At 37.1% G+C, this 27,941-nt stretch overlaps 1 protein-coding gene across 2 annotated transcripts in view; it reads right to left on the bottom strand.

The window, feature by feature from the left end:
* Nucleotides 1-27,941, bottom strand: part of epha3 (eph receptor A3) — a 196,529-nt gene that overhangs the window by 159,719 nt on the left and 8,869 nt on the right. The window lies entirely within an intron of this gene.

The following is a 27,941-nucleotide window of genomic DNA, read 5'->3' as shown; positions in this document are numbered from 1 at the left end:
AACAGAAACATTATTTTTATTATATCTATATCAAATTATAATTATTTCAAAAAAGGGTATTGTATCTGTATTTGTATTATATTTACCAAAAAAACCAAAACAAAACAAAACAAAAACAAAGAAAAAACTATTAGCAAAACCCAGCTCTAATGTGTGTTATGAGCTATTTCCACTTTGTGGAATTTATATGGCCATATAAAAGAAAATCATGACAGGAAATTGTTATTAATGCATGTCTGGTTTTATGTTAGTTCTGAGACACACTTTGGTATAAAACCTTTAAAATCCATTTATGATGGTGATTAAATTCCAGACCATTTGAGGCCACAAAAATTTAATTTACCAATAGTTTTTAATTTTCTTTTACTTTTTAAAATCTACTGTAACCTTTCTGTATCACATTGTAAACACTTTGAATTGCCATTGTGTATGAAAGGTGCTCTATAAATAAACTTGCAAATAACAGGATTATAAAAGGGGAAAATATGTAGGTAGTTTTGGTTTTGAATGATAAATAAAACTGCTATATTTATGATGTCTGCGTTGAAGACACTGATTTGTCGCAAGACTCAGCACTGGCATTATTACAGGAAAGAGCAGTAATATCCAGTTCTAGTGTGTTCTGAGGCATTTCTGTTTTTTTCACCAGTATCACTGCAGAGTTCATATGGAGGTACAGGACGGATTATGCCACTTCAAAGCCGCAGTGATTCGTAAACCGTTGGGAGCAGAATCCTCTTTGTATGAAAGGATGGCGGCCAGCTCAGTGCAAGCCGGAAAAGAGAGGAGGGATGAGATGTGGTCTGTCAGTGTGAAGCGAGAGAGAAAGAGATCTGTGGTGAACGGAGGAACAGCAGTTTGATGAAGCAGCTGGGGCTGGACAGTGCTGGCCGCTTAGCCTCACGCTGTGGTGTAAATCAGGAGGTAAGCGGGCAGTGGAGCTGATGGATGTTTGAGCCATGCCCACACACTGGCTTTACTCTCATCTGTCACAGGCAGCGAGAGAGCGAGAGAGAGAGAGAGCGAGAGAGATCAGAATCAGGGTCACATTCTGCCATGACGGACTGCAGCAGCCCACAACAGTTCAGCAGATTTATAGTCCATTCTGTGTTGTTCATGCATTTCCAAATATGCACCACTTGTTGATTTTGCTGGTCTCTTCCTAATGAAGCTGACAGGGAGAAATCTCACTATATGTAAAGCAAGCAGATGATAGATAGGCAGCTAAATCCCACTATCCCAAGGGAAAGCTCTCTAGTTTTGCCACTATAAACACCAACTTTCCATACAAACCTGGAAGGCAGGGACGAGACCACATTCCACAGGGAAGAGAACAGCAATGAATATTTTGGTGTGAGCAGATAAAATATTTATCTACAGGGACTCAGGTGTGGCAACTTGCTTGAAGAAATTTTCTGCAAAAGACTGATGGCTTTCAGACGCTCACATCAGAATAGGGCAGGAAAGGATTTTTACGCTGCATTGTTTTTGATAAAACAAAGATGTTGACAATATTTAAGACTACACAGTCTGCAAAAATGGTTCTGAACAACAAAAAGATACCAACGGTTTAAATGTACCTTTAAAAAGTTACAGCAATGCTCTGTATACAGGCAAATTGTTCTCTAAGGCCATTGGGCAATGCACAAACACAAGGGAAAGGGAGGATATTTTTCCTATCATATTCTATGAGTGTCATATGCAGAGACAAGTTAAACCCACTAAATCACAGTCCATTCAGAGTCAAGTTTTACTCCAAACAGTACCGGCTTTTCTGGGCAATGTTATTATTACTTCAGTATTTCTTTAAAGATTACTTTGATAGTCTCTTTTATTTAGATGTTTTTTTTTACCTTTTAAAAAATGTAGAGGCTGCAGTGTGATGAGTTCTAGGTGGGCTAGCCCTAAAGTCCTTTCATGATATGTGGCCCTATTGCTGGGTGATATGAGCACAAACCAATATCACGATTAATGGTACACTTTACCATAATTACGATTAATGAACAATTATTTTGTTTTTGTATTGTTGACCGTCATAGTTCAGTGAAGAGGCTTGTACTGTAAATATGCTCCAGTATTAAATATGGAATATTTTGTCTCTAATGTTGCTGGGAGCTTGTTCCTGTCTTGTTTTCTGTGTGTATATTTGGTGTGTGACTGTGCTATGGTCGCTGTTTTTTTTCCTCAGTGTTTACATTTGACTTCTTTTTGTCCAGTGTCATCTTAATAAAAGTCAATGCAAAACACGTCCAAACCACAGACGCTGGTTTTGTCTTTGACCTGCTCGAGTCGCTTGGTCAGCCTCTGCGTTTAGGTTGCTTCCATGTGGCAGATGGGAGCAGAATCATTTGACTACAGCTTGGTAGTGTGGTTTTAATAGGGCAGAACATGAACACACAGTGGGGACATAACAGTATAAAAATAATCAATATAAGAAGTTTATATTGATTAGTAGTACTGAATGTCAATTTTGATTAAGTTTCGACTAATTGCCCAGCCTTATGTGGAACTCTACTCATTATTCCCTACATTACTTACTATATAGTGCACTACGAATTAACTGAATTCAGAAGGAAAGTGAATGATTTCAGACAGTACCTCATGAAAGCTTGCTCATTGCTGTGCAACGGCAGACTACATCACAAACTCTATATATGTCATGCCACCAGTCCAATATAAACATTTAATTATCAGAACACTGAATTAAATTGTGAGAGTGAAGAAATTTACTGAATTTTATATGTTTAAAGGCTAAGCACCACTTAATGGACCTCCATGAATATTTCACATTATTTTAGTTACTGACATATATAAGTATGAAATAAAATGAAAATAGCAGCTTAATCTGCTTTAAAACTGACAATTTTATTAAATTTACGGAAAAACCCGAGCTCGCTACGGAAATTCTTGAACGCGACCGAGACGTCACTGGTGGACAACAGCTGAACAATGCCGCGGTAAAACACCGTTATGACTGACTGTTATGACAGTATCTAGCTAAATAACCAACAGTATTCATGACAATAGCCTAGCAATAAGCTAAACTCAAATGTAGAGGTACCGTTATTCTTGTAAATGTGATCGAAGCCGAGTATAATCTGAGCCACCAAGTTTAGCAAGTCAAGCTAACGTTAACTAACAACAACTAAAACAGGCGAAGAAAGTGTCCTTACCCTGTTTACCTCCATGTTACAGAGGCTCTTGAACACCTTTCGTTGGTGTCCTTACATGTCCATATTGTTGGAAAAGCGCCAGTGAAATGAGCTACAGATAACGGAGTGAGCGGATGGTCCTTTCCAAAGTGCCCGTTTAAAGTTGACAAATTAAGGCCATTTTCTGGATATTTTGGGATCTTTGGGCCATTTGTGCACAGATGTCCCACTGTACATTGAATTATTGCAGCCAAAAACAACACACCTTTTCGTCATTTTGCATTAAATTAAGTGCAACTTCTAGAGTTGTTGTCCAACTCTAGAGTAGAGGTGTGGGGGGGGGGATAGTCAGTTTTCTGACTATCAATAAACACAAGTTAGGAACTCAAATTCCACTGTATTTATTTGACACTTTCATATAGCTGGTGCTTAGCCTTTAAGAATAACAATATCTTTAAAAAACATGGTTGGTTTTTCACTCACTGTATAGGTCAAATAACTTAATAGTAAAGAAGACATTGCTGAGTATAGTTATCCAAAAATATCACACAGTATGCAGATAAAGAAAAAGATTTATATGTTGCCATATGATGGTTGCTGGTGGTTTTGCTACGAGGTCTCTCTCACACATTAAATAAATAAATAAAAAATAAATAATACATTCAAAAATACTAATACTTCTTTTAAAAATTGTAAGTGTCCATGTAGTAAGATTAATCTGTACACTGCAGTGTGCGAGGCTGCCTAGATGGCTAGCTTCTAATTTACCCATTTAACAAGTCACCTCAGTCAACATGACGACCACTTCTCCACCTTAGAGATTTGTCAGTAGATATCACTGGATCTGTAAGACCTATTTGGTACCTTTTAAAGTGTATTATACTTACATTTCCTAAAAAGAAAAATGCCAATTGTTCCCTTTCTAAAACATTTGACATTTTTAAGTCAAATGAAAATAGTTAAAGAAAGTTAAAGAAAATACAAACCTTGCATCAAAACAACATTTAACATATACAACATATAAGTAAATATATATATATATATATATAGTAGTGAAATGCTTTGATGACTGCACACTCACATAAAAAAACATCAAGTATAGACAGATCAATAAGATAGAGATTATAATATTAGGAAATTTAATATATGAGAGAGAGAGAGAGAGAGAGAGAGAGAGAGAGAGAGAGAGAGAGAGAGACAGAGAGAGTAAAATAAATCTCTCACAATCAAAAATAAGGTGAAGATATATACAGAGATAATATAACAAAGGTAAGTGCACATAGAAACATTGGTGTATGGTATACAGGTTTGTGAAATACAGACATAAATCCTAACATGTGAAGTGTGAGTGCTCACTGTCCAAAATGATGTGCAGTCTCTATACTTCATGTTTTGAAAAATAATATGTTGGACAGAGAGAGCTGAACACAGATCTGCTTCTCCACTGACACTGTATAGTCCAGTTTATATTCAGCTGATATTTGAAAACAAAGTAGTGTTTTGGATACTGGTTCTTATATTCATATTCAGAAAGCATCTGTAATCGCTATAAAATACCATAAACTGTAACAAGTAGTATATCTAATTATTCACAATATTATCAATTATATTCAAATATAATTCCAATATTTTAAATCCAATATATTATTTACAAAAGTTCTAATGGAAATGTTTGCAATCATCTTCTAATGATTAGTTTGTTAAAAAGACATACTGTGGTAAATAATCTGGTAAAAGAGACTCAAAACTAAAAACACAACACAGTATTAGCATGTAAGGATTACAATGTGATTTAAATTAAATTCAGCATATCTGGAGTCTGTGAAATGTTTCTTTTTTCTATGTTTGGTCACACGTCAATCTATCGCAGAAAGATGCAATGAAACGAATGAAAATAATATCGAATTTAGTGGATGATTAAAATTATTCTCATTGTTTTATGAACACATAAAAGAGTTTTTTTATTTTTCTGAGTGTAATTGCTTAAGGGGGCTAATTATTAACAGACCACACACAAAAAAATAAATTTCTTGAGAAGAACCGCTCTTGGCAGAACAACTGGAAACTATCTTCAGAATATCCAGAAACGCAGTTGAAGAAAACATCAGTGGGATTGTATGAATAAGAAAAGCAGGGAGGAAAAAAGATGTCTGTCTTAACATTGCAATTAAATTGGCAGCTGTGTTTAAAGAGGAGCCAAGCAGTGGACTGCTTAAAGCGGCCAGACGCCCAATGACTGTGCAGACGGAGCTAATCCAGTTCTCTCCCTCCCTCTTTCTCCTTTTTTCTTTCTACATCTCCCTTTCCCCTTTTTCCCTTCTATTCTCCAATCTTCTTTCCTCTCTCATCACTCCCTCCTGAACTTGTTCTTTCTCTCTCTCTCTACCTTTTACTTCTTGATTTTTTTCTCTTTTTTCACACCCTTCCTCATTTCTCTATCCTACTCTCGCCCTCTCATGCTTTGTTTCTCTCTTTCTTCAAGGATATTCCTTTCTTTCACCCCTCATCCTCCCCATCCACATCTTACACCCTTCTCTATTTCTCTCCTCTTTCTCCATCCTCCATCCCCTTTTCCTCCCCTCCCCTCCTCTCGCTCTCTCTCTGGCACTGGACAGTGCAGTGTGCTGGTGGCAGGTGTTCAACAATGGCCGCAGGAGGGAAAACTGTCCCATCTCTGATGCCACACTTTCTTTGCCCAGTGAGGAAAGGCCTAGAATAACAAACAGAGCAGTCTTTCAGAAGAAAGGAAAAAACTGAAAATGCTGACATTCTTCCAGCCCATGGCTCCCTCCCATAAACTGGACGGGTCAGTGGAGGCGTGTCTTATTTTCCTACACCTCACCATGGACACAAATCCAGACCAGATGAAAGTGAAAAGGTTCACGCCGACAAGCGCTTTCTCTCTGCACCATTAACCCAGCGGCCTGTGGACAGAACCCAGCAGCCCAGCCCTGTGTGTGTTTGTGTGTGTGAAATCCAGGGTCTTAAACCAATTAATCTCCATTTAGTCTTTATAATTATCTATATGATATTGAAAACTCTCTGTTGGAACAAAACCTTACCCAGAGTCAGCTTTACAGCAGAACTAAGCTAACAACACTTTCCTGAAAATGTTTCATGAGGGTACATGGCCCCAGCGTAAGCCTTTCTGAGCCAATGACATAAGCCTACATAAACGAAAGGCTTATTCCGCCAAGTACAATCCGTCCAAACACTTATTAGACTGATACTGACTAGAGCAGCATTTATGAAAACTGACTCTTGGTGGAATTAGCCTGTTGTTTATGTAGGCTTATGTACATTATCTTGTAGCTTGAACAAACAATGAAAACGATGTCCATGTAAGCACAAAATATAATGAGTGACTCCAATGCTCAAAAGAAAAACAAAATAAAATGAATAAAATGTTTTTGCAGTGTTGATATATCATTGTGTCTGGAACTAATACTCATACTTCCATTTATATTGTTCTCAATATAAAAGGAAGAAATGGCTGATAAAAATGACTAATTAATTTAAATACCAATGTTAAATTTCACATTTCGTTGATTTTCTCAATGAAAATAAGTTAAAATCTCTACAGCAAATACATTTAAACATACATTCCTATGTATATCTTAACATTTATGTGTATTTAAAAATTAGCAATAAAAGTTTGATTTACTGTTTAAGGGCTTTTATTTTTTATTTTTAATAATTATAGAATTTTCTACAGCTCTGTTCAACATTGGGAACCCATTTAACACTTTAGAATAAACAAAACTAGAGTCTTTACTATCCAACTCATTTTATTTTGTTGATGTTTTTGTTTTCGGGGTTTTATTTTTATTATTTATTTATTTATCTAGCTATAACCCGGTTAAAATTTTTGTCCAGAATCTCCAATCTCCAATTCTGCCCTGTAAACTCTTAGCTGAACTCCCCCTATAAACTACAGCAATACGACCAACACTGTTCAGGACGAGAGGTGAGAACAAGCATGTGCTTCCTCTGACACGCTAGTGGGCATAATGCTGTGTGATGAGGGGAAGAGAAGGGGGCATCCCACCCACTTGGAGAGGTAAACTAATGGTGCTCTTTTAGGAGCTAACTGCCTCGGACTGCTGAAGCATCACTGAGGATTGAACCAGCAGTCTCTCTCCTGAGCTGTGTGTGTGTGTGCGAGTGAGAGAGAGAGATAGAGAGAGAGAAGGGGATGGGGGGTGGTGGGGGCTGAAATTGCTGCATCAGTGGATTGATGAGGTTTGACTGGGGGTCAGAGGCTGATCTGGAGGTTGGCTGAGTTCAACCTTGTTGTGCAATAAACACAGCATGAGCCAAACGCAGTGTTCACGAATGCCTCACTAACACTCTGCGTCTCTGCAGCACTCAACCAGAAACTCAGCACACTTCACACCTGCAAAATCTGTACTTTAATATACATCTGTACTTTAAATGCTATTGAATGGTGAACATTCACTATAAATAAACTGAACAGCAAAGCACTCACCAGAAAGTGTGACCTACAGCATTTCAGAGTTTTTACAGTAAGATAAACGTATGTAGAAATTAATATTGTTGCTGTCCCTTTATAAATTTGTAATTTATTACAACATTTGAACACAGCTGATCTCCATGTTGCGTGAAAACGTCATAATGAATGGAACAATAGAAATGATCCAAAATTACCTGGAAAATCTTTTTTTCTATTGAAAGTTAATTCCATTAATGTTTTTTTTTGGTCCTCCTCCTATAAAGTTTCTGAGATGCATTTTTTCTATATAGTTTGGAATATGCAGATCAAATGCTTCATTAAAAAGACCTGAATTTGATTTTTTTTTAATAAACAGAGCTGTACAATAGTTAAAAATTCTAGTATTATTTCTAATAGCAATAACCTCAGAAACTAATCTACAACAACCTTTACAGTGCTCACTAAAATACTACAAGACCAAAATGTATTTTAAGAATGTGTACAACAAAATGATTACATTATAAATGTTAGATATACAAAAATACATGTACCTGGGGTTTACTCATCACTTTTTAAATATGACAGCTTTGTATTATTATAATTTAATGTAATTAATATAATCATTATATAATTATATTAATTACATTAAAAACAATTATAATTCATTTACTGAATCTACTTTATTTACTGTATGCATCTGATACTTGGAATCAAATACTTAGTTAGTTATGTACTTCTGTTCTTTGCTAAGTAATGAGATTTGTTTAGGTGCATGAGTAGTAAGGATTGATCAGCTCACAATAACTCCCTATATAATCAAGACTTTTTTTTTTAAAGGTTAATTTGTTTACTCTGCAAATGTTTGGATGCCTCTAGTCAAATTATATGTTTTGCTCATTAAGTAAACACCCTCTACAGAGAACACACTATTGCACACTCTAATAATTAGTACTATTTATTTACTAAATTTTGCCTGAAAATACAAAAATTATTTTTCAAGCGCTATGGTTTTTTTGGTTTAATTAAAAATATATTTTATTTAAATATTTCCAATTTTTGAAGCAAAGCAATTACACATTAGATTCTGATATGACCCCTAAAATAATAATAATACTACTAATAATAAAATAAAAAATATACTTTAAAAGTAAATGTTTCCACTTTGCATACAACTGACAACTGTAATTTGTTTAATGTTGGTTTAAGTAAAATCACAATTACTGCTTAAAAAAATAATTAAACAATTGTCAATATAATGTATATCGAATCTAAATTGATGGAAGGCCAAGCCTATAAGAAAGTGCAAAAACAACAAGAATGTCCCAAAACAAACAAACAAAAAAAAAATGTAATGGCAGATGTTGCTTTTTTCTTCTTCTTCTTCAGTAGTGAGGTTCTGTTGTAGGAAAGTGGGCGTGAGCTGTGGTGTGTTCTACTGAGAAAATTAATGACTTTTACGCTGGCCTGAACTTACTGTGACCCCCAGTGCCCTTCAGGCCAGTGCCACGATCACACTTCAGGGAGGTGTTCTATATGTCCGAGACTATTGCACAAGACTCATAACCTTCATCGGTCAATACTGGATCAATGACCATTGACAAGAGGTTAGATCTCAAAAGACAAGAAGGGCAAATTATGCCGACCAAGCGTGTGAAATACAAACTATTTGGGTATTAAATATAAAACAAATTACTACTATTACTACAATAATAGTAATAATATGCCAAATTACTCATTATTATTATTATTATTATTATTTAAATACCATGAACAAAGATATTGTCAAATAAGTATGAAGCTCTGAATATATGGAGTTTTTTGCTTAAAAGCTATACAATTCAACCCAAAAATATTTACAAATATTATCATGAATAAATGCATAAATACATGAGTATATATCTTTTCATTCTCAGTTTTATATAAAAAAACACTATCTGCAAAAATCAGTTATACAACATCACTTATTAATTTCATTTTTATTTCATATGTATTTTGTTCCATGCAATCAATGTATTTGGCAACATTGGACATAGTAAATAAAGATAAATAATAAAATTCTGAAATGTGTTTTAGACAATAAAGGCAACGTTCACAAGGTTAATCAAAATTCACTTTTTATAAAATTCTGGTAATTTTCCTTACCATCTGCTAGCTCTTCAATCTTTTTGTGATGTAAATTGGTATAATAATAATAATAATAATAATAATAATAATTCTGCTCCCAGAAGAACTGCATTTGACAATGAAAAACCTCCAAACGTTGAAAAGTATGAACAAAGGTGAGGATACTGCTCTATATCACCCTCTCCCCATAGTTGGTAACACTGACTCATTTGCTGTAGCTGGAACTGACTGTAAATCTGGGAGAGAGTCAACTGCATGAAACTACACACCGAGCGAAAGTGCTACAAAACTAAACAATTTGAGAAGCAATGAATAAAAACTTATAGACAAATTACACCTCAACTCCCCACAATCAAAGCTATTGCCTTTAAATCCCAGCCGGTGGTCAGTGAGAGAAAGAGAGGAGAAACAGAGGGAGTATGAAAAAGCAGAGGTGGTACAGGCTCTCTTTGGGGATTTGGCCTGGCTCCTGAGAATTCCTTCTTTATTATCCTTTTCATCAGATTATCTTTTCCATGAATGTATTTCAGTTATAGTGCGAGATTGCATTTCATGCTCAGTGGAATAGTGTGATTAAGCAAAACAAAGGAAAGGGCTCAAACCCTGGTCACACGGCTGGGCTGTGTGGTCAGTGAGGTCTTTGTAGTTGTAAGGAAGGGTCACCTTAGTGACCAGGTCCAGTGGCACAGCTGTTGTTCACTGGGCTGCCTGCGGCCTGCTGTGATTAAGATGTGATTTGGTGTGATAAGTTAAGAGGCTGAGTGATGAGGTCAATGGCCCAATCAGCCACAGAACGCTGCCCGGCCCAAAGGGTCCTGCCTCTGTCCTCAGGTGTAGCCTTATCTGACTGCAACCCATTAGCACCATGTCCACAACTCATCCCTCAAAAGAAGATGAAAATGTTTCTCAACTTAAGCAAGCAGGTTTTTGGTCACATCTCTTCATTGTCTGGGAGAACACGACACCACCTCTTAACAGGACCGCCATCTGACCACACAACAGGACTTTTATTATGCCAAGACCACAATGTGTTTCAGCATACACTCTACATGCAAAGCCATCAACAAAACTCACCTGAGTGGCAAAAGAATTTACACTTTAGATTACACACAATACACTCTTCAAAATTAAAATTACTAAAAGATTATTTGCTGGGAAGTTTATGAAATATTTTATGATTTTATAAAAGATCAGACAGTCTGAACCTTTACATTTAAAAAAGCATTATTGTTATTTTATATACGAGTAGCAATTTAAATCTGTAAACAGAATCTGTAAAATAAAAGCATGAATATTATTATTTTATATATGAGCAGTAAATTAAATTATCAAATTAAATTAATCATAAGAAAGCCCAAACAAATGCATACAGGTTAATGTATGCCCTGCTCCCAAATTCGGGGATCAATTATATTCGGAAGACTGCCAATCCTCAAACAAAAGCTATGGACTAAACAGTCCATAAAATAAAAACATTTAAAAATAATATAATGAAAACTGCCCTTTTCACTGGGTGAATTTCAATAAGTTTGGACCGTGAAAAATTAGTTAAAACATTTTTAAATCAAATATATTTTATTAAATTAAGTTTTAACATTTTAAAATGTACTCATCTGGCATTAATCCAAATAACCTTTTTTTTTGATACATTCATTTTTAAATAAATTCATATTTAAGCAGAGATGTGGAGAGAAGTATTTTTTAACCTTTAAGCCTGGAGGAAACTTGCCCTACACATTCTTTGCCCCCCTTTTTTTCTGGGTCAGTTTGGTCAAAAAAAAAAAAACCCTCAAAAGTCTGTTTTGGCCAATCACAAAGTAGTACAACATTAAAATTTTATTAAATAAAAAATAAAACAGGAATTGGACCACAAACTGTGAGTAAAAGCATATTCACTTTCTCACTTATGTAGTTAATATATCAGTGAGCAACTGTTACTACTTAATGCCAGTTTAGTAAAGGTTCCAAACAATAGCAATGGATGTGCTTGTAAAATTCAGACATTGCATTTAATTATTACACATAAACACTCCAAGAAAATATAAAATTTGTGAACTATATCAATTTGCGTATAACCATTACCAGAAGAACGTTTATTCTACTTGAGTGATATTACCCTTCCTGGCTGTTATTGGGTCTCCAGCCGTACCACCATTGTAGTATTTATGGGAAATATTGACCAACACAATGTTCCCATCACAGTATAGTAGCTGATCATAGGTAGCAGGAGAATGGATATGGGACCAGTTATCCATCCTGAATGTCAGCCATATGACCCCCCTGCAAATCACAATGGTTTCAGCTTCAAGGAGTAGAACATTTGTGGCATTAACACTGGCAGTGTATCGTCATAACATCTGGAGTAAAATAAAATGATGCATCATTTTAGAATATGACTGCACTTATAAAAGGTTATAAACGGTTTAGAATCTTGTCTATTAGGCTGCAAACATTAAAAAGTCATTATCATTTATAACACAGATAGATAAACCCACAGAAATAAACCCACATCCATCTACACTGTTAAACCTCATCTTACTTTATCTTCAAAATTATGCCTGTCAGCTTCAGCACATATTTGTTAATAAGTTTACCCATTAAAGCACTAAGTTTAATAAAATAAGCATGATAGAATATCTAGAAATTTCAGTAAGCTCTCTGACCCTTCCAGTATTACAGATCACTGTTGTCCTTTCTATATCTGTGTTAAAATTTAATATTAATTGCAATCAAAATATGTTCAAAACCTAATTATTAACCATGTAATAGAGATTGGTAAACAATTTATGAACATTTATAAAGTGTAGTATTATTTTAAAGTTGTACCAAAAAAAAAAAAGAAATCAATTTATATAAAGAAAAGTTTAACAAATAATTTCACTATAGAATTGACAAACAACTGGAAATTAAGAGGAGGTAGTTCTAACCGAACCAGATTCTATTGTTCTGCATTCCTAAAGAATGGAAATGGAAAATGATCAACTTCTGAGCAATTAACAAGTTTTTGTTTTTCCTAATGCAATTTTGAAAACAAATTTGAAAACACTTTACAGATCCCTAAATTGTTCATTCTCCTGCATCAGAGCTTAAGAGTTTATTTAAAAAACATCATGGAACACATCATGGTTCCCCAAACACACACAGTAACATGGAACCATACAATCAGATAAAAAACTAGGATCAAGGTTTTGGCTTGGACTTTTTTTCTGTGGAAATCTATGAATATGCATAAAGGAACATGGATGATCTGATGGAAATCTCGCAGACAGGACTGAACAAACATAAGGAGCATTTCCATCACAACACACACATACGTTCTAATGGACACGGCACACCCCAAATGGAAGGTCGACATCCCCACCCAAACAGGTTGCCTTTTTCCCCCTTCTCACTTTGTTTTCTGCACTCCAGTGAGATGAAATGGCATGAAGCGCTTACTCCTTCCACTGTCGCTAAGAGAGAGTGAGTGTGTGTCTGAGAGAGAGAGAGAATGTGTGAGAGACCATGTGAGTATGTGTGTGTGTGGGTGAGGGGATTTGCTGAGGAAATTGTGGCCTGACCTAAATTTACATGGTGGGAAGGAATTTAAATGACAGCACAGGAAGGAGAAACACAGGCCTACGCAGCTGTAAAGAGTAACACTACACAAACACTCACACATGCACACACACACACACACGGCCCGGTTTCTTCTCCCACAGAACAAACTTTCAGAAAAAAATTGAACAAATCATCTCGAAAACATTCTTGCTTCACATTTATACAAAATTGTTTGGAGTCAAATGAAAGAAAAATGTAAAAAATATATAATTTTAATAATAATAATGTTAATTAATATAATCATGTCCTCTGGCAATACTAAATTACCCAAAGATCAGCCTCAAACACCTGGACCATTATGCGTCAACAAATATTTTGGATCAGTTTAAAACAAACACAGAACTGAATGATTTCCAGATGCTACAAATGATAAACAGAGTCTAAGAGTGTGTGATAAGAATGTTCGGTGTTTTCAATAAAATATGTAGTTGATTATGCAGAAATTGAAGAAACAACACTCATCACTGATGGGGAAACAATATTAAATCGGAAACCTAAATATTAAATAAAGACCCACTTTCTGATTAGTCACAACTACACTGTAACTATATTATTTTACAATCGCAGTCATATACAGTAAGTAGAAATTTTCATATTAACATCATAGTATAACAAACTATCAATAACACTAACGACCCTGTGGTAGAGGTAGAAGAAAAAGACATTGATGACAACATTCATAAAGAGAAAATAAGACAAATCTTCATAGACAATATAAAAAATTTTAAAATATATGCATCAAGTTTGACAATGGTGCTATGAAGAAAAAATTGATTAACTTAATTTTTTTTACCACTTCCTTTTTTAATATAGTTTTTATAATATTGTCAGGAAGGCACGGCACAAATTGAGAGCTCACCAACTGTACTAATGAACATGCAGAAATGTATTTAATGATACACAGGTCTGCAGTTTATTATTATTATTGTAGTTATATGATATGATAATAGTATGCACAAGAATGATTATTATCTATCATCATCAATCTACATCAAGTCTGTAATGTAGCCCATATGAAAACTGAAAGCTGTGGCACTTGTTGCATGTAGGAGAATTTTCACAATGCCCTGCTCCTGCAGAAACTTTGGAAAGTGTGTGTTTGAGTGTGTAAGGTCTGGCTCTCACTGTTCCTGTATGTGGGATAGCAGTACCTTGCGTGATCAGAACAAAGCAAGAGAGCATGACAGAAAATCCCTCACTACCCAGCCTTTAAAAATGTAGGAGCCACATGCACGCAGAAGCAAGAGAGGCAGATGTATAAATCATGGAGCAACAAAAAACCCTGCCTTCCTTTCAAAAGATAGGAGAGATCACCCACAAGAGGCAGCAAACTTTACTGCATGCAAGCAGGAGACTACACCTACATAACTTTCAAACAGTGACGAGTGAGGGGTTACTATCTTTTAGTTTCCAAACAGTGAAAGTGTTGCAACAACTGACAAACTTTGTCTTAAATATATTAACATAATATGGAAGAAGGTCTGATACAGGAACTATGCCACATTTCCCCAAAAAATTCAACCTAGACATAACATCTTAAAGCTGTAAACAATTTAAAAATATCCGTGAGGCGTAGCAAAATGTTCACTCATGTTCACAATGGGAAATGATGACACTGATTCCATATAAATACAAACTTGGTATTTTTCCTTATGCTATATTAATAAATACAAAACTTCCTTATAAACAGGCATTAAGAAAAATGCATTCATTTGTCAGAGTAAAAAACAAAACAAAACCACAACAAATAAATAAATATGGGGAAAAAGAACAGAAAGTGACGCGATTCAAAGATGAAATTTCACAGTTCAGTTTTTAGTGTGTCCTCACTTTCCCTTTGTTATGAATTCTTTTCAGGCATATCTTCCTCAGAGGGGTTTCTGCTTGTCAAAATATAAGCAAATACAGATCTCAACTAAACAGATGTGAGAGAAAAATATCACAAAACTTTAGAGCACTAAAGCTTTATGTATTGTTTATCCGATGATGCCAAATTTGGAAACTCCTTTTTAAGTGCAAGTGGGTGCCCTCAGAAATCTCTCTTAAAAATGAGAAACAACTTTGTATGTACACTGTATGACTATCTTTGAACACAATTTAAACTGTGCAGGAAGATATGAATAATGAGCAAACACAAAATAGCACAAAAAGTGTGTATTTGAGAGAGAGAGAGAGAAAGAGAGAGAGAGAACAGCTGTACTGAAGCCTGAACGTTCACTACATACGATACGTATGGATGATGTATAGATGAGATTTTACTGCCACATTCCAGCTGTGTTCTTTCTTTATCATCCTAATCTAATTCAGGGCAGGTATGTAAGAGATGCTTGCATCATGCTGAAGTGCTGGGTTTCCTCAGGGGAAAAGCACTGCTCAGTCACAGTACTGCAGCAAGAGCTAGCACAATAACAGGATTTAACAGCCTCAGCCTTTTCATAGCTCTGCAGTTTTTGCTCCTATTTCGTAGGTGCAAGTTGCAAAATATTTGTTTGATATGAAATGCTCTGAATAATGCATGCACCATTTAATAATGCAGCAAAGCTGAGGGCGCTTCCACTCAAAAACACACTGTCCAAGCCAGGCGCGCTTGCCCAGTTTTACTAGCAGCCATGCCCTTCCCTGCCCATTTTCTGGCTTAAAGAGACACATACCTCAAAGGGTCAGGCATAGCAGGATTTCGCACTTAACATATACGGCTTTCTACACAGTGTGGTCCTTGAGGCCACCACACCATCATACATTTATCTATGGCACTTCTTCTTAAGGAGAAAGAGGGTAACAAAATATATATAAAAGTTCAAAAGGCAAAAAAAGAGAGAGGCGTCGACTGCGTTACTGAGCCTTAAGAAGCTTAATCCGCTGCTTGAGGTCCTGAATGAAATATATTTCATGAGCAGTCAACAGCGAGCAACAAAGCCTGTGTATTTGTAATAAGCTATGGGATCATGTTGATATATTTGTGACACTCTGCAGTATCGTCAGTGCACAGCTTGGATTGTCACATGAAGAGAAAGCCATGGAAAAGCAGTCTGGAAGCAGTGAGTGATATAACCCAGCCTGGAGAGCGGCTCTGTTTACGTGACTCATCCACACTCTTAAAGCAGCAGTAGGTGGATTTAGCTCACAGCATAAAGACAGCGGTTCTAAGTCTCTGAACGCTCTTCCTATGCACATATATATCACATTCGTCATGGAGGATTGGCCGAGGTCAACGAGAGGGCACAGAACTACAGGTCTGTACAGTCTTCAAGTTTGAGCTGGGCACTTTGAGAGTCACATGTTTCAAACTGGAAGTCCAGTGATCGAAAGCGCCTCAAAGCTGTACATTCAGAAACCTTTTCTGCTCAATTGGAGTTTAATGCCCCATACAGCTCAATGCCCCGTAACCTGCTGGATACTCCAAGGACTCCACCTGATTAGAAAAAGCCATTCGGCTCCCATTTTGGGATTTTTTTCTTATAGCAAAGCTGTTTTTTTTTCCTCCTGTTTTGTAGCTGCAGTCTCCTCTGCCTAAAGCTATTCTTCACTGAATATTCTATACATCAGCAGCAGCCCAGCTTGCGGCTACTTCACTCAGCAGGAGAAACAAAATTTTGTGCTGGCCTGATTTCAGCACAGCTATTATTACTGCTCAGGAATCCTGTGCTGTGCAGCAACAATGTTTAAACTCTATAGAAAAGAAGTGCTGAAGGAATATGCCTGTTTCTTTAGAAATGTAATAGTGAAAATTGTATTGTGTTTACACAAAGCTGATATTGGATTGTTTGCGTGAAAAGTCATGATCATGACTGCTAATATACAGGATCTGATTGGACAATAACGTTTGCATGTAATGTTCCTGGAGCCTAAGGGGGCATGTGGTAGTGTCACTGTCACATTGCTGCATGATCTTGGGAGTTGTGGGTTCAAACCCTGCCTTGGTTCACTGCCTGTGAGGAAGTTTGTGTTTTTTTTCCACCCAGAGTAAAAAAAACACCAATACCCTTTGGTAGGAGGCTTGTATTTGCAAGTGTCCAGGTGTGTGTGTTTGACTATGTAAGTGGGTGATGCCCTGTGATAGACTGGCGCCCTGTCCAGGGTGTGTTCCTACCTTGATTCTGAGTTTGCTCTGAAGCCACTGTGGCCACAAAATAGAAAACATATCAGTCCAGACTTAGTAGGTTTACAGTGAATTGACAAAACAAACAATTCTGCTATTTTGCAAATTGAATGTTTGCCCATTTTATTGCCCATACAAGACTTCAGCTGCTCTGCAGTCCATGGTCACTGTTCACATGATTCACAATATGCATTCAGTAGCATACAGGCTTTGACTGCTGACAGGCAATTCAAGCATATGCACACTGTCTCTACAAAGCCATAGTGGTAGCATATGCTGAATTGTAGTGTTTTGCTGAAATAACCATGAACGTCTCCTTGCTGGCAACATGTCTCCCTTCAATGTTACTTTCTCACATATACAAGTCATCCATGCCACTGATGCACCCCCAAAGAGATTGGAAAGAGAAACATGGACTCCTCTGACAACAGTACATTTCTACAGTGTTTTGGATCATCTGAGAGGAGCTTGGGACCAGACAATTCATTAACCTTGAGAATTGATGTATAGCATAAAGGTATTAATGTATGACGCATAAGGTTTAATTTTTTTTTTTAGCAAATCCAAAACACCCCAAGCCCTTGTGGCTAGATTTATACAAGTCATGTGACATTGTCTCCTGCAATGACATCTGAGGTCTCAAAAGTCATGTACATTTACAGTGGTTTCCAGTCTTGCCCTACAAAGAGAGATTTCTCCAGATTCAATGATTATCGACAGCAGATGGTGAATGAAATTAATTCTTTGAAATTTTGCATTATTTATTTATTCTTTTAATCACTGGGACAAATTTCTGAGCTAATGCTGGGGGGCACGTTTGAGCACTGATGTCCAAAAAAGTTTGCGAGAGCTTAACATCCAGCAGATGATGAGTTTTCTCAAGCCACCTCTTGAAAATATGTTGAGGCATATCTCAACACAAACTCATACCAGTCACTGAAGAAATGAGGGGTTTTCTCTCAGGAAGCTGTTTTATAATTTATTGTTTGTGCAGGGAAGCAATTAGTAGCAAATATGTTTAGCGACGACTATTACTTTATTTTTGTTTTTTTCTAAAGTAGTTGCAGATTTGTATAAATGTATAAATTCCAGTGGAGCTTGGAAGTAAAAAATATATACATGCGTCAATATGGGAAGGGGAAATGGGGTGCAAAATCTACAAATCTCATCTATAAAAGGGGGCCATGACAGAAAAACTTTGGGAACCACTGGTCTAACTTTTTGCAGAGTGCTGCATACAGAAAATTCTAAACTTGTTTCTATCATTTATATCTTAATTTGATAATGTCTTTGTACTTCTGACTGTAAAATAATTGTTTAAATGTATTTAAAATGAATGGTTTAAATGCATTTTATTAAAAAAAAATCCCAACTTCTCTGGTAAGAGGCTTTATAACATCAAAACCAGGCATTAGGGGGCACAATATCAGAGTGAAATTCTACAACTAAAACTCCCCAAGTCTACGACTAAGCTTAAATACAACTGTTTTTTCCACACCATGCTACTTTGCAGTCTTAGGCTTTGAGCCAAATCAAAGGCTAGTTTTTAATTACTGAGGTAGCACTCATGCATGTGCAGTCTCTATGGCACGGTAACTGCTATAAGCATGTGATGCTCAGTTCACCTGTACTAGATCATCATCGGATTCTGTGCTATTTCTGCTGCGACTCTTCCATTCGCTGCAACCAAATTATGGAATCTGCAGGCTGAGCGGGAGAGCAGGGAGAGATGGGTTAACGCTGTGTGTCTGTTCTCCTGCATGTACCTCCTGCTCACCGGGAGAGAGTCTGGCACAGGGAGCTTCCATTTCCTTCAGCTAAGTGAGGGCCGAGGGGGGCGGAGGACATGCAGCACTGCCAAGCATGGCTAATCCGAAAGGACAGTTCCTGCTTATTATAGAAGCATTGCAGATAATAAAATCTGAATCAAACTGCCAGCTGAAAGCCACTGGAGAGGTTCCTCCTATTTAATTTTTAAAGTTATGGAAGCACTTGACACTGAGGGGGGATCAAGTATCACTAGTTTGCGTGCAAATACTTACTTAGTCGACCGGTGTGCCCAAATTTGTCTGAGGAATAACAGCCTTCAGGTAAGCAGCAGTGCAAAGTCAACTAATTACTCAGTTCCATTTGTGCACGCCCTTTACTGTCACATTCGTCCCCCTCCAAGTGTTCACGGCTGAGTTATTTGGATTCATTTTCACAGGGCCAAACTCTATGACAAATTTATGTTTTGGCTTCAGGAAACGAGTACCAATCACAAACCCATCATAACATCAAAACAGAAGGGAGTGCATCCGAGAGAGCTGCAGACTGTTGTACTGTCTGAGCAAAAAGCACACAGACAGATACAGAGAGAGAGAGAGTGTAAGAGACAGTCTTTCATCCATCTGTATCGCAATGCCCTGTCCTCAGCTCTATGCTGTAAATAGAAGCTCTCCTCACTTGCCCTCATATAAAACATCAGGCCTTTGCCCTCTGATACACACTGTCCCATCTGAGCTGCTCAACAACTAAGGTCACAATTAGCATCGCTCCAGTTTAAGAGCAACCCCGCCCAATTCCTGCTGTACACAACACACTGCATCACCTGTTCAGTCAAGGGGAAAGTATGTATAGAGACACAGCAGTAATTTGACAGTGAAAAAGGAGTCAGCGAGTGATTCAGACCATGCCACTGTTCAGGGCAATAAAAACAGTGCCTGTGAGATGAGAGGCTTGCTCAAGATACGGGAAATGTGTCACTGCTCCAAACATTAACCAATGTTTTCATGGGTGAGCCAAAAACACAGAAGCAACTAATTATGGATATAGATGCTGTCATTCTCAATCATAATAATAATTTTCAAGAAGAAATGACCTAAAACCAAATGGAATTAAATTGAATACACACATAAAAAGAGGAAAAAGTATTGGATTAATAATGTGTGAATGTAAAAATCTTAACGGCAAGAATTCATTTTTGTAGCTTGTCCCTGTAACAGCCAAAAAGATGCACTGCTTCTTTAAGAGGTTCACATGTAGTGTGTGTGGTTTTACTGAATACTGTTTGTGCTGTGACACAATGAAGACCACAGGATCCTGCTCTTATTTACTTCAGTTTGTAAGTAACTCAACCACAGTGCTTTGGATTGGTTATGATTCGTCTATGAAGAGAATTTTAGCTGAGAGGACTGGCTGTGGTCACAATGCCAATAAACAAGACAGACAAAATAATCTCCATGAGAATCCCTATCGCTGTTTGACATATACGCCATATGCTTTGTGGGGCAGACTACAGCAAAAGTGGTACATTTGAAGGAAAACAGTGACCCGTGTTCCTAAGTGGCTTGTCAATGCTATTTTCAAAAGGGAACAAACCCCATGTCTTGGAGAGGTTCTGCTCCAACAAACATGAGATGATTCATTTCCCACTAGTATGAATATAACAAAATACCTTTATTTTAAACAGGAAATTCACTTTTGGAACAGATATGAATAAATAAAACTGATTTAAACCGCTAGTAATAAATTAATGCCATAAAATGATGCAATAAAAATTTAAAAAACATAAATAAGGATTGGTTTGCCAGCCCTAATTTATTTATTAATATTTATTTATTAAGATATCATTGCTAGATATATATATATATTCCATTATATATTTTGAAAATTAAAGTATATTTGTATATATGTAAAGCCAAGTGACCCAGGGCTGTTAAAAATAAGAAAAGTAAATAACTGGAAGTTTAGTTTTTTTTAATTAATTGTTTATTTATTTATTCCAGCATTTGTTACAAATTTATGCCCTATATAACATAAGCCAAGTAAGGGCACACATTTCTTTCTTTGTATGTGCAATCCCATCTTAAGTATTGGAATAAGAAGGAAAAGAGCTTCAGTATTTTCCCCAGCAGTGGTCTTTCAGGGTGCTTATGACAGATGTTGCTCTCTGCCAGCAGAAGAGTGTATATAATAAGTTGAGATGTAGCCGAGGGTCTCTCGCAGTAGAGTGACTGTCTGCAGGCTCTCACACTCTGTGACGGTGATAATGAGTGTTGCTGCCGGGTGCGAGCAGCCATTTGAAATATGCACCTTAATGAGTGTCCTTGCCTGTACCCCACCAAGGCTAGAGCTACACTGGGGTCATCCTCTACAATCCTGCACATCCTTCCACAGCTATCATTTGGGCAGGAGTGGAAGAGCCTCAGCCGCTCAGCCTGACAGCGTAATTAATGACTTGACATGCATGAGTGGCAGACGAGTTCAGCTGCAGAGTTCCAGAGCTGCTTTCCTCACTAGTGGAGAGAGAAAGGTACTGCTTAATTATAATAATATGGCATTTTGGCACATTCGATAAATCATAGCACAGGTGAGAGAGACAATAGCAGATGATGCAGCTGCAGCCTGTGATGGATAAATGATGGCAGAGTGGAAGAGAAAAGCAAAGACAAGCTCCTCATTACGCAGAAAAGAAAAAAAAAAGTGTCCAACTGCTAGATAATTGCACATCAAAAGATAAAAATAAAAGCCTCTGACTGAGAATGTGAATTGCAAAAGCATACAACCTGCAGGAATGACAGTCAACATAATTCACAGCTCTGATCAGACAATACTCATTTTCTTTAGCGTAAAGTAAATGCCATACCCCTTCTGAACCTTGGACTTTGTCTTTTCAAAACTTTTGAAAATGAGCAAAACTAGCTAAACTTTCTCTTTAACAAGTAATTTGATTGTTGCGTTCTCCTCAGCAATTTCAAAAAATATACAAATCAGTAAAAGTTTCAACAATGTGATATAATTTTGTAGTTAGCTGTGTTTTAACTCTTGACATTAATTTTCTTGGTTTAATTTCAGTATCTGTACTATATTTGTGACTGGTGAAGCCACAGACTTTGAGGTTCAGCATTTTAAGGCATACAACGGATGAAGAGATTTCTCAGCCAAATTGTAAATAGATTTTTTTTTAACCTCAGCACAGTACAAAGAAGAAAAACTGCTAATGAAAACAGATCAGGACTAAGGAATTACAGGAATAAGAATTATAGTTAAAAAACACAACAATTTAAAACACAAAAATGAAATATATAACTAGGAGCACCACACGGTGCATGAGCAATCACACGAATACTTTTTAAATGTGGGATGATTATGATATTCATGCATGCATACCTCCTAAATAGAACAATACCCCTAATTTAACCCAAGAGTTTATTAACAAACTCATACTGAGCTTAAGTGAGTGTGTAACAGAATTAAAGCACTACATTTGCAAGGCAAGGGGCAGTGGTGCAGAAAGTCACTAACAGGATTCATGCACAGCCTGTGGAGCACATATCTGGAAGCTAGCATTATTATTATTTTTTTAATGGTAATATGATTTAATAAAACACTTCATTAAAGACCTAAAACACCAGCAGTTAAATTACAAGGACGTTTAAGTTTTTAGGTATTAGCAATTTCAAAATGTAAAGTGGTCATATAAGCAGAAAGACATTTCAAAATCCTGTGTTGAAATTCATTTTATGACCTGTCAGACAAGTTATGGTCTGTCAAATATGCCAACAAACATAAGCTGACATTTTACAAAGTGTGCTCAATGTGTCATCCATTTTCAGAGACATGGGGTAAGAGCAAGTACAGACAGTCTTAATGTAGTGTTTGAAAAAGTCCACATTCTAAACTACAGTTCGTGTATCCGTGATTTTCAACCTGTTAAGAGGATGCATGTCATACTCAATCTGACAGCACAGCTAATTAGGAGCATTTTAAGTGAGAAACAAGATTAAATTTACACTGCACCACTACTATACTAAAAAGCACTCCAGTCTTATCAATATGGCTTTTTATATAAATAAAAGTAAGTTGTGAATCTTTGACCAAAACAGCTGCTAGCAGCCATCTTCTGAGTTCAAATCTGACAAGCTAACTAGCTCACAACACAGATCAAATATTTGAATTAAAAGTGTAATGTCCTTATAATAATTACAAACTAAATATTTGTTTATTCACCTTCAAAAATTTGTTTAATTTCTTGACTTCTACAATAGACTCAGCACCAAGAATGTGAGAATCTTTTCTCTAATAGTAACAAGGAAACAAACAATTAAAAAGATATAATTCTGGACACAAAACACTAAGTTGGTCCATGGCAATTCCCTGGAAAGCAGCACAAAGAGGAAAAAGTTTGGAAGCCATCCTTCTCCATATGTCAATACTTAATAAAAACTGTACAAAAATTAAGCCATTGTCATCTACAAAAAGTTCAGTCTTGCATGACAAGCACTGCTGCCTTGGAGCCACTTCCACTCATGAATTCTCGCTCTATATTTAAAGAGAAAATGAAAGTGGTCTGTGCTGTAGATCAGATCTCGTAATTACTTAAAATGATGAATAAACCAATAAAAAGGTTGATGCAGCTTTAGCTCACTGACTTGCCAGCAGAGCTCACACCTGTCATAGACTGAGAGTTGAACCGGGGCCAGAGCTCCTTTCAGCCCAGTCTGTTTACTCCAATATACGTCCACAGCTTCAAGATCACAGCAGCGCTTTGATGTCTGTCATGAGCCATATACAGTCCCCCATCAGAGGCAATCTGATAAGTGAATTATCCTTCCTCAGATCCAGAGCTGGATAACTGCTCAGTTCCTGCACTCCAGGATATCGCTGAAGAGAGCTGAACCACAAGATATGGGGCATTGACTATCTGATCCCTCCATCTTCACAGCAGACCTCTAATAACATGCAGTGGGATCTTATGCCAGAAATTGCCCAACATGCTAAAGAATGCCGATAGTTCCTTTCAGTGGATTATATGGGGTGAATCAGTTCTTCTAATAGAGCGGTTGATAGTGCAATGCTTTTGAGGCAGAGAGAAACCACAGTTTGGGCAGTGCTGCACAGAGATGGTCATGCAGAGATGAAAGAGGACAGAATTTCTGTGGTGACTCAGAGTTTCAAAGAGAACACCAGAAAAAGGGCTTTGCTTGCCTGAAGACATCAGTTCTGCGACTATAGGAAAGAGCAAGACTCGTTTTCTTCTAGACTGACAATGAAGAGTCACCACTGCAGTCACGTTTAATTGAACTTAACCCCACTTAAACTAGTCACAGCCCGTACCTTAATTGATTAATCCCATGCTGTTGAATTATCAAAACGATATCAGGTAAATATGACTTGGATGGTAATCATTTTATTTATTCCAGTCACTGTTCTTTTTCTGTGGGGCTGTGGATATATATATGAGAGAGAGAGAGAGAGAGAGAGAGAGAGAATAAAGAGAGGGAAGTGTACACCCAGAGGGGGAACTTAAAAGAGATTAGTCTAATTTCAGGCAAACATCACAGAGTGGAAGTGTTAGTGTTATCTCCTGCTCCAAAAAGAAAGAGGAGAAAAAAAAAGCTTTACAGCCAGAGATATGGGGCAGAATTAAGGTGTTATTAATTGCATAGGCAAATTAAAAGGACCCCAGAATGTGACCTCGTCTAATATGGACGAGGCATGAGAACAAAATATGTCTTAATCTTCTCGGCAGTACTTAGATAAATGTCAAGAATATCTATCACCTCAATTAACCACAGAGCAACATCTGCGAGAGTCCAATTCTTCCCATGACAAGAGACTGGCACTAAGAGGCTCTAACCTCTACCTCTCTCTCTCCCAGAAAAACAGACTGGAAGACAACACAGCTAATATTATGCTCTCTAGCCTTCCCTATAAACATGCAGATCTACCTATTCACACACCACTCTTACTAGTGTTATAATTCCTTTTCAGGAATAAAATTCAGAGCACAAACACAGCTAGAGTGCTCTCTATATACGCATCCCTAAAACAACAAAAGCACAAAAAAAAACTTTTTCTTGAAGTATGTAATGTCATAAATACATTCACTTACATTTTTAAAGTGATTAGATGAAGCTGGCTCTGAAGAGGGGGGGAAAGAGAGAGAGAGAGAGAGACTGACTCTGAAGCCCTCACCTCAACCTCACTGAATGTGTTCGGCATTTTTTGGATTGTAAAAAGCAGATAACCAATTGCAACCAATTTTGAGGACTGCACTTTACAACTCTGCAAAAATTATCAAAAATAATGTCTGCCCTGTAAGGGTGGGTGATATTGCCTCAAAATTACATCACGATATTTCAGGGAGTTTTGGCAAAAACGATATTCTTGGTGATATGACGAAGCACTTTGCAACAAAATCAATGTTAATAATACAAAACATTGTTAATTACATTTAATTGAATATATATTAATAATATTAAAGGCTTCTTTCTTTTCTAACATAATACAATGTTTTATTGTACAGCTGATATTTAATAACCAAACCACCTCCACAAGCCACTCCACTTTTTTGGAGCAAATACCTCCACCGTACTTCACTGTGGCTAAATGACTCTTGTAAAGAACATATGCCATATTATGTGTAACTGCATGACATCATTTTGACATTATATTATGATAAAATTATGATTTTATTGCGAATGATATAATAGAGCACAGCCCTATTGCCCTGCCACTTTTTTGAATGTAACTGATTTGAGCTTAGTGCATAGGAAGCCATTTGCATTTCCATTTATAAAGGCAATATTCTTCTCTCTCTAAATTTCTCTCAGGATATGCTGAAAAAGAAAACCTGTCACAAGAGAGTCTTGCATGTGTTTCAGTGATTGTCAACGTTTTACAACATTCCAGGTATTAACAAATAGAGAAACATTTTGCTGGTGTTCATGAAATCTCACATTTTATTTCCAGTTTCATAGACCAGAGTGGCAAACCTTTTTGATAGAATAGTCGCTTTCACTGGAGAAAACAAGTGTTTCTTTCTTTTGAACCTACCACACAGAGCTATAGTGTATAAAGAAATTTACAGCCTAAAAAATACATATAAACCTATAAGAATTTTCCTTAGTTTTACTGTGATTGACCTCTGAATATTAGATCTACATCTGCTCACATTAAACGTCTACACTGTATGTTTATGTTAGTGAGTTTGTTAAGGGGTAGGTTTACCCACAAGAGCTGTCTCCGCAAGCTGTGTGAGGAACATGTGTACCACATGAACGTCTTTTCCCCTCACTTAAGTACACACAGACAGATGGTGTGTGCCCCGATTGGAACCAATGTCGCCATGTGTGGTCCCCTCGTCTAGACAAAGCAATGACGTGCCACTGCACATTTGCTCTGAATGAACCAGAAAGACCATCTAGATTTACTGCCAGCTCAGTAGCTTCAAGCTGCCAAACCAAGTGCCAGCCCCTTGTGCATTATTAGAGGGTTTAGCTGTTCTGGACAGTGTCACAGGTCTGCTATATTTCACAATAGCAAGAGAAGCTCAAATGTAGAGGTGGGAAATGAGGCTGCATTTTATTGTTATTGGGAAAACCAGTGTAATTTTCTAAGGATTTGGTGGGTATCTTCTGTACAGCACAGACTTAAAGAGAGCACCATTAATCTTGTTGAACTGGATTTGTGTCAGCTCAAAACCATTTAAACATTTTCGAAAGCAGCTTTGGAACGTGGCACTGCTAGCTCATTGAGTGTCTTTGTATATTTAAATAAACAAACAAAATTAAACAAATCACTACACGTTCACATTGCCATTAGCCATAGGAGAGTGGAGGTAAATAAGGCCAGTACACAGCTCTTTAACTGCTTTACATTTAACAGTTTAGTGCATTGGAGGACAACACAAAGTGCCCGGGTCTTTCATGCTGACAGACACCCTCGCTAGCTAGCACCGTGAGCAGTGATGGGGAGAGGGGGCTGTCCTACCCACCCAGTCAGGTCAACTGAAGTCTCTAGGACTCCTCGTCTCAGACCAATGAGGCCTCACCTGAACTTGGGCCCACCTTGGAGGGCGCCAAAGGCTTAGACTGCTGTGCCACGTGTTGTGATATTTTAAGGACATTTTTTTGCCATATTACACACCACTACTCAAAACCAGAACAAAGTTCAGTATGAACAGCCCAAGATCCCTGGAACTAATAGTGTCATGGGAATATAAAGAAATGATAAACTGTATCTTCTTTAAGATACCTATTAAAACTTAATTTCGTCATTTTGTAATGAGTATGAAAGATGAAAAAATGGTAAAGTTAATAAAGACACATAAAGAGGGCATTTGCTGGTGCCCTACTTCTGTGGAGAGGGAGAAGAAAAAAAGAAGAGGAAGGGGGGGGGGGGTGGTGCAGTTATTTTGATTCTAAGGGCATTCTCATGACATTGCTGCTTTAACCAGAGAAGCTGACCAAAAGACTGTGTTGGCCCTCACTGGCCAGGTCTATTGACCCGCAGATGTGTGATTTCCACTGAGGCTGACCATTTCAAATTGAAGCAGCTGCACTTCCCTTAAAACATGACAGCACTCAGAGTGACTGACATAAGGCCAGGCAGATTCATCTCCTTCAACAACCCTGACACAAACCTTGCCTCTTAAGATAATGGCATGCAAACAGATACATCTTGGAGACAGTCAACGACACAGGAAAAACACCTCTATTACAGCTCTTTGGACTGGGTATAATGAGCA

Source organism: Hoplias malabaricus, chromosome 12, assembly GCF_029633855.1.
Source record: "Hoplias malabaricus isolate fHopMal1 chromosome 12, fHopMal1.hap1, whole genome shotgun sequence".
Classification (NCBI taxonomy): domain Eukaryota; kingdom Metazoa; phylum Chordata; class Actinopteri; order Characiformes; family Erythrinidae; genus Hoplias; species Hoplias malabaricus.
The sequence above is the reverse complement of the archived record's forward strand: the minus strand, read 5'-3'. Positions and strand labels throughout refer to the sequence as shown.